The sequence below is a fragment of the Balaenoptera physalus genome (genome assembly GCF_965194825.1).
Source record: "Balaenoptera physalus genome assembly, chromosome: 3".
In the NCBI taxonomy this organism is placed as follows: domain Eukaryota; kingdom Metazoa; phylum Chordata; class Mammalia; order Artiodactyla; family Balaenopteridae; genus Balaenoptera; species Balaenoptera physalus.
The window spans coordinates 58555533-58563242 of NC_138890.1; the positions used below are offsets into that span (position 1 = coordinate 58555533).

Consider the following 7710-nt stretch of genomic DNA (forward strand, 5'->3'; position numbering starts at 1 on the left):
GCATTCTTTTCAAAGGAACACAAAATATGAAAAACAGATTAAAACTATGGTTCCTGGTTGAAGCCAATCACAATGTTGCTTAAAATGGTCCCTAGAATTCAAAGTTTGGGGGAAAAAAAGCACTATTTTAGAATATCATTCTTTTTTTTTTTTTTTTTTTTTAGTTTTCATTTTTTGGCCAGACCACGTGGCAAACAGGATTTTAGTTCCCTGACCAGGGATTGAACCCACGCCACCTGCAGTGGAAGTGCAGAGTCTTAACCACTGGACTGCCAGGGAAGTCCCTCATTCTATTATTACTTTAAGTAATTTTGTCATTATAATGAAGTCCAAACTCCTCACTATGCCTATAGAACACTTTTTATCCAGCCTCTGCCTACCTGAGCTCCATGCAGTTATTTCCACGGTGTCTACTCTCTTGATTTACGCCTTGGTTTTGTTGGGGCAGGTCCTCCTCTAGTTTCCTGGGAAAAGACACACGGGAGGTAAATTTTTTGACACCTTACATATCCGATCATGCCTTTCCTTTCATTCTTTCTTCACATTTTGATTGGTAGTTTTGCTAGGTATAAAATTCTAGGTTGGGCTTCCCTGGTGGCGCAGTGGTTGAGAATCTGCCTGCTAATGCAGGGGACACGGGTTCGAGCCCTGGTCTGGGAAGATCCCACATGCCAAGGAGCAACTGGGCCCGTGAGCCACAACTACTGAGCCTGCGCATCTGGAGCTTGTGCTCCGCAACAAGAGAGGCCGCAATAGTGAGAGGCCCGCGCACCGCGATGAAGAGTGGCCCCCGCTTGCCGCAACTAGAGAAAGCCCTTGCACAGAAACGAAGACCCAACACAGCCAAAAATAAATAAATAAATAAATAAATAAATAATAAAAATAAAGGAATTCCTTTAAAAAAAAAAAAAAAAAAAAAAATTCTAGGTTGTAAATCATTCCCCACCAAGTGTAGGCCTCTCCAGTGCCCAGGTCTTTGAACTAGATGTTACTTTTGCATGGAACACATACCCTCACCCTCACCCCATGCCCTTGTGTAGCTAACATCTCATTATTCTTGTCAGGGAAAATTCCCTGCCCAGCCAGCTGCCCCCCACAAGGCCAGATAAATCCCCCTCCTAGATGCTCCCACAACACCTGGTGTTTACCCCCTCACTACACTTATTACATCATATTATCATTACCTGTTTACTTGTTTATGTCCTCCACTAGTTTGTGAGCATAAGGGCTAAAAATACAGAGCCACAGTGCCACTCAATAAATATTTGTAGAGCAAAGGAATAAATGAATGGTTGCAATGTTTTTTCTTTATTATGAGATACAATCTATAATAAAGTGTTTAACAAATACCCTTACCAGTTGATGCATCCCTCAGATTTTGCGGGTATAGAACAGAATTGGTCTGGGGGAAGAAATGCCACCTTGATATTAGGAGCACAGAAAGAACCCTTATAATTTCTTGTTCAATATCTATCTTCCATGAGGACAGGGACCAGGTCTGCCCTGCTCACTGCTGTGTTCCCAACAACCAGATCATAAGACAGCTTAATAAACAGCTGTTGAATGAATGAACTAGTCCAGACAAGGAAGTCCTATGCATTATACCACCAAGAAAATGAAGTGAAAAAAAGTCCCTAAGCTGTCTTACAGTCTTGGGGGGAAAAACAGAGGTTTGGAATGAAAACACAATTCATCATCTCCTCCCACCACACTTCCAATAGCAAACTAAAACCCTCTCCCGATTCCTTTTTCCAGATATAGGTGTTCCCTTCCTTGGACATCTGGATTTGAAGCCCTGGAATTATTAGGCTTAGACTTGCTCCTTCATAGTCTGTTTCTTTTCAATCATCAAGTCCTGTTGCCTCCTCTCCCTTTACAAGCAGCTTTCACACCAGCCCTCCTGTTTCATTCCTCTTGCTGGTACCCCCCTCAAGGCCCCCATCACCCCACACCTAGGTTTTCACATGGCCCCCTCTTTCACTCTGTCACTTTGACATCTCTATGGGATTAACCTCTCTGAAGCATCACTTTTCATAGTGTCTCTTCACTGTCTAAAACGCCTTCGGAGGCTCTTAATTTCTTTCCACATTAAGTCATGACTCCTCTCCCAGTTTTCAACCTTCAGAATGACTTCTAATGCTCTGTTTTCCCTCCCTACACACACCAGCTCGCTTATCACACATATACAACTTTCACTCTGATTAGGCAAGATGCTTCACTGTCTCAGAAACAACAGAGCAGGCTTCTGCACAATTTGCACATTCCCTTCTCTGGAATGTTCTCCTTGCCCCTCTCTTAATTCCATCCATCCTTCCAGACCTGATGTACATCTTTCCTCCTCCAAGATGCCTTCATCGACAACTTCAGGTCTCGCTGATCTCTCCAACTTTAAAATCCAAATAGTGCTTATTATTTTTGCAGCACAATTAAATCCGGATGGATGCCTTATATAAATCACTACACAGGGCTTCCCTGGTGGCACAGTGGTTAAGAATCCGCCTGCCAATGCAGGGGACATGGGTTCGAGCCCTGGTCTGGGAAGATCCCACATGCCGCAGAGCAACTAAGCCCGTGCGCCTCAACTACTGAGCCTGTGCTCTAGAGCCTGCGAGCCACAACTACTGAGCCCACGTCCCACAACCACTGAAGCCTGCGCACCTAGAGCCCGTGCTCTGCAACAGGAGAACCCACTGCAATGAGAAGCCCGCACACCGCAACGAAGAGTAGCCCCCGCTCACCACAACTAGAGGAAGCCCACATGCAGCAACGAAGATCTAATGCAGCCAAAAACAAAACTTAATAAATAAATAAATTTATATAAATAAATAAATAAATCACTATACAGTCTACATAGATTAGTGCGGCCTTTTCCACCTAGCCCAGCTGCTCCTTGATGGCAAAGATGTAAGGATGTCCTGTTCTTGTACCCAAGGGCCCCTTAGAGTTCAACACATAGTAGTATTCAGGAGGTGTTAAGAGAGGTGCCCTCTGCAACAGACAGACCTGGGTTAATCCCAGCCTAACCAATTACTGACTGTGTGTATTTGGGCAATAAATTTGGACCCTCTGAGCCTCAGTATCCTCATCTGTAAAATTGGGATAATAACAGTGCTAACTCATAGCGTTGTTAGGAAGATAAATTAGATAACACTAAGTAAAGCAATCTGTACATTGCTTTGAAACATGGTAAATACTCAATATATGTTAGCCAGGGTTATAAGAGACTCCAATCCCTGTTCTTGAAGTTGAACTTTGGCCTTGATTTTATTTTAGACTTTCTATCACTGAGTCAGCCTTGCAAACAGGGATTTCCTGCCAGTCCCTACCTCTGTATCCACCCTTGGCTGGTCAAAGCATATCCCTGCAAACGGTGGCCAGGGGCAAGTTCCATCATGCAAGGTCATCTCAGGCCCCACTTTGTTTTTCTTCCTGCCCTCAGCACTCCTGGATTCAGCGCTGAAATTTTTTAGGTGTCTTTGGCTTGTGAACCTTCTTATGCCTTTCTTTATTCTACTTTTTCTTTCTCATTCTCATTGTATTATAAAAGCAATACATGCTCATTATAAAAAAAAAAAATCTTTTTAAAGTATATAACAGTGTAAAGTGAAGAGCAAATGTCTTGCCTCCCATCCAAAGCTCCATTCCTACCCTTCGGAATTAACCAATTGGCAGTTTCTCACGAGTATTTCTAGAAATCATCCATGGCTATTGAAACATATACACACACATACACCGTTCTGTGGCTTGCTTTACTCACTTAACAGTCTATAGCCACACTTGATAGGTACACCACACACTATTTTATGGCAACTGAGATTTCTTCTGTAGAGAGCAACCTTCATTGATTTCATGAGTCCTCTACAGATGGGCCGGTAGGTTGCCACTACTAAAACATTGTGATAAATATATATGTGTGTGTGTATGTATATATATATGTATATATAAATACATAAATATATAAATTATATATATACACATACATATGTATATGTATTTTATACATATATATATAAAACCTGTGGACTCCTTAAGTCTTTAAGGCCTCTGATTGCCAGATTAGAGCAGACTGGGGGTGATTCTTCACCTTTGGTCCTACCTCCTGAGTTCTCCACTCACACCTAGCATTCAGTCCCTAGACCCACCGACTCACTGGTCAGCAGCAGGACCACCTTCCTCCTCACCTCAGAATAGAAGAGGTCATTGGACTGTTTCCTCAGGATCTCACGCAATACGCGTCACAGAACCCATTTCTCCCTCTCTCTGGAACCACAGGGGAAATCCCTGGCAATGGGGAATAGGATTTCAGAATCTGGCTGTGTTCTCTGGTAGCTCTGAGGAAGTTGCAGAGAAGGAAGGAAACACGTTTTTGGTTCGTGAGACACAATCCCAGCTGTTGTCAGTGGGGCCGGGAGGGATGTGAGTGTGACAACAAAGACAGTAGCTGAGCCGGGCTTTAGGTGGTGGCTGGGAGGAGGGGAATACACAGGGCTTTCATCGGCAGTGACTCGGCATTATTATCCTAGCCCGCATCCGTCCCTTTCCGCCGCCTCCTTTCTCAGGCCAAGGACAGGATAGAACGGCAGGAACTGGGACTGCTTATCCCCAGCTTGGCCTGATTCATGCAGAACCCTAAGCCAGCCACTTACTGTACCCTGATAGAAGCCCCAGGGGACTGGGAGAAGTTAGGGCTGGAAAAAGTACCCCTGGCCTGGGTCTAAGTTACTTACTTATATGTCTGTGACCCACAGTGAGTTACCAAACCATCCTAAGCTTCAGTTAGGCCATTCCCCTACCTGTAAAAAAAGCCAAAGCAACATCAACAGTCCCTGTCTTACACTGCCCTTGAGAGCAGAAAGTACACCAAGCACTTAACACAGGGCCTGGCATTACATAAGCAGTCAATGAATCTCTGATACTTGCTTCACTGATACTTGTCCCCCTTGCCTAGCACAGTGCCCAGTCCAAAGCAGGTGATTAATTAAGACATTTTTTTTTCAATCAATGAATGAATAACCTCTTCATTTCTGATGGGCAGATAAGAAAGTTGCAAAATGACTCCCAAGATCTCTCCATCCTCACATCACTCCATTCTCACTTCTTTCTCTCCCTCTATTCCTAGGAGAAAAGATGTCCTATTCTCCCTGACTTGACCACAAGACCCAGGCAAATAGAAAGAATGAGCTTAAGGCCAAGGTCCTGGAATACAGCCTCACTTCAATTTCTAAAGAGAAACTGCATCCCAGGACCATGGAGTATCAGAGGAAGGAGGAAAGGAAATTCACTCATTCATTCAATAAATACATATAAGGAGCATCTACTGTATCTGGAAGTGAAATCACAAGTGTCCTTCTTGGGCCTGCCCCCTCCACTCTCCTCCCATGCTAGCATCCACCTCAGCCCCTCAAAGCTGCCCCCACCCCTCTACTGAATGTCTTCCTTGTAGGTAGTCCTCAGGAGACCCCACTGTTAATCCACGCACCCCTTCCTCCACTCTTTCTTTTTTTTAAATAAATTTACTTATTTATTTGTTTATTTTTGGCTGTGTTGTCTTCGTTGCTGTGCGCGGGCTTTCTCTGGTTGCAGCGAGCAGGGGCTACTCTTTTTCGTTGTGGTGCACGGGCTTCTCATTGCAGTGGCTTCTCTTGTTGCACAGCACGGCCTCTAGGCGCACAGGCTCAGTAGTTGTGGCTCATGGGCTCTAGAGCACAGGCTCAGTAGTTGCAGCGCAGGGACTTAGTTGCTCCGTGGCATGTGGGATCTTCCCGGACCAGGGCTCCAACCTGTGTCCCCTGCATTGGCAGGTGAATTCTTAACCACTGTGCCACCAGGGAAGTCCCCCTTTCTCCACTCTTGTTCCTCACTATCTCTCTCTCAGCACCTTTCTCCTCCCTGGGTCTCTCTGGGAGAATATATTCTTCTGTTATCCTCCTGTCTCTCTTCTCAGTGCCTGATTCTTGCCTTCTGTCATGAACTGAATTGTGTCCCCTCCCCCTTCCCCCCAATCCATATGTTGAAGTCCTAATCCCTTGTTACCTTAGAATATGATGATATTTAGAGAAAGGATCTTTAAAAAGTAATTGATTAGGTCATTAGGATAGACCCTAATTCAGTTTGACTGGTATCCTTATAAGAGGAAATTAGGACACAGACAGAGGGCAGACCATATGAAGATAGGGAGATGATGGCCATCTATAAGTGACAACAGAGAGGTCTCAGAAGAAACCAACCCTATTGACATTTTGATCTTAGACTTCTCCAGAAATGTGAGAAAATTAATTTCTGTTGTGTAAGCCACCCAGTCTATGGTCTTTTGTTATTGCAGCCCTAGCAAATACACTCCCTGTATTGTAGGACAGTTATTACCCACAAAGATCCCATCCTCCTCTATTAATCCACCTCCATGGCTTCAGTTATCATCCCTACTCTCCCCGGTTTCCCACTCAAGTCAACACATCCACACATGGAAACCTGGACTTCATTCCAGCTCTGAATTCCAACTGCCTGCCAGACAATTCCTCCTGATTTTTTTTTCCCAATCCTTAAACTTCAAGAGGTCTAGAACTACAGAATCCTTAAAGGTCAGCCCAACCACCTTGCTTTACAGTTGAGGAAACTGAGGTACTAAACAAAACAAACAAATGAAAAACGAACAGCTTTCTTCCTGACTAACCCTGTTCCCAAAAGCACCATCCATGTGGTGGTCACCACTCAAAAATGTCAAGTCATCTTTTATTCCTTCCTCTCTTTCGTCTCATAGCCAAGCAAGGAACTTCCAGTGGATTCCAAAATCATGGTGTATTTTGTCCAGAGCTTTAGTTTTATCTTGATTTCCCCTTATAGATTAAATATTTCAGTGAATTTATATTTAGATAAGTATTGAATGTTTAGGCCTCAGTAGTCTATTTTGTTAGAAAGGTTGAGGGTAAGACCACAAGCTCTAGTTTTTCACATTGTTTTGGTTCCTGGTTTCAATGTATGGCCTTAGGCAGGTTTGTGACCTATAAAATGGAGATTACAATAGTACCTACATCATAGGGTTCTCACAAGAATTAAATGTGAATTTGGACCCAGTATAGTCTGATATCAAAACTCTTTGTACTACACCATATTACCTCTTTCTCTGGGAATGTAAAAAAAATTCGTTCAGTTTCTTACAGTGTCATGACCAAAGTACCCTGGGTGACCTTCCCAATAAAAACAATTCCAAACATTGAATAAAATGTATAATTTTTCCAAAAATTCATTGAATTGGCAAAAAAGTAAGAAATATGCAAAGGCCAAAGAAGAAATAAAAAGGGAACTCTGGAACCTAAATGAGTGTCCAAGACAGATTTAGGCTAAAGCTATCTGCCAAAACCTGGTGACTTAAAGCTTCCATTTTGATGAATACAAGGGATGAGGAAGACAGGAGACAAAGCTTAAACCTGTGGGCAAGAAGTCTAATAGAACCCCTCAAAAAGGTACACAAAGAGTTACAACCTCTGTTTAAGGGTCAGTGAGAAATAAATCCATGGCACAGAAGGGACTGCAAGGAAATTTGTTTGACCAACATTGATATTGGATGACTGAAGAAAAACAAAATCTCCCTGAAAATTCATAACTACAAACCAGCCTTCATATGAGTTTATAAACTAAATTCATATTACCTGTACTCTATATCAGGGGTCTCCAACCCCCGGGCCAAGGACTGGTACAGGTCCAAGGCCTGTT

General features: G+C 43.4%; 1 long non-coding RNA gene across 1 annotated transcript; it reads left to right on the plus strand.

Annotated features, from left to right (window-relative positions):
• The first annotated feature begins 460 nt into the window (after positions 1-460).
• Positions 461-7295, plus strand: LOC309657221. The gene is made up of 2 exons (XR_014261718.1): positions 461-580; positions 928-7295. It is a non-coding gene; the product is annotated as an uncharacterized lncRNA (long non-coding RNA).
• Positions 7296-7710: the final 415 nt, after the last annotated feature.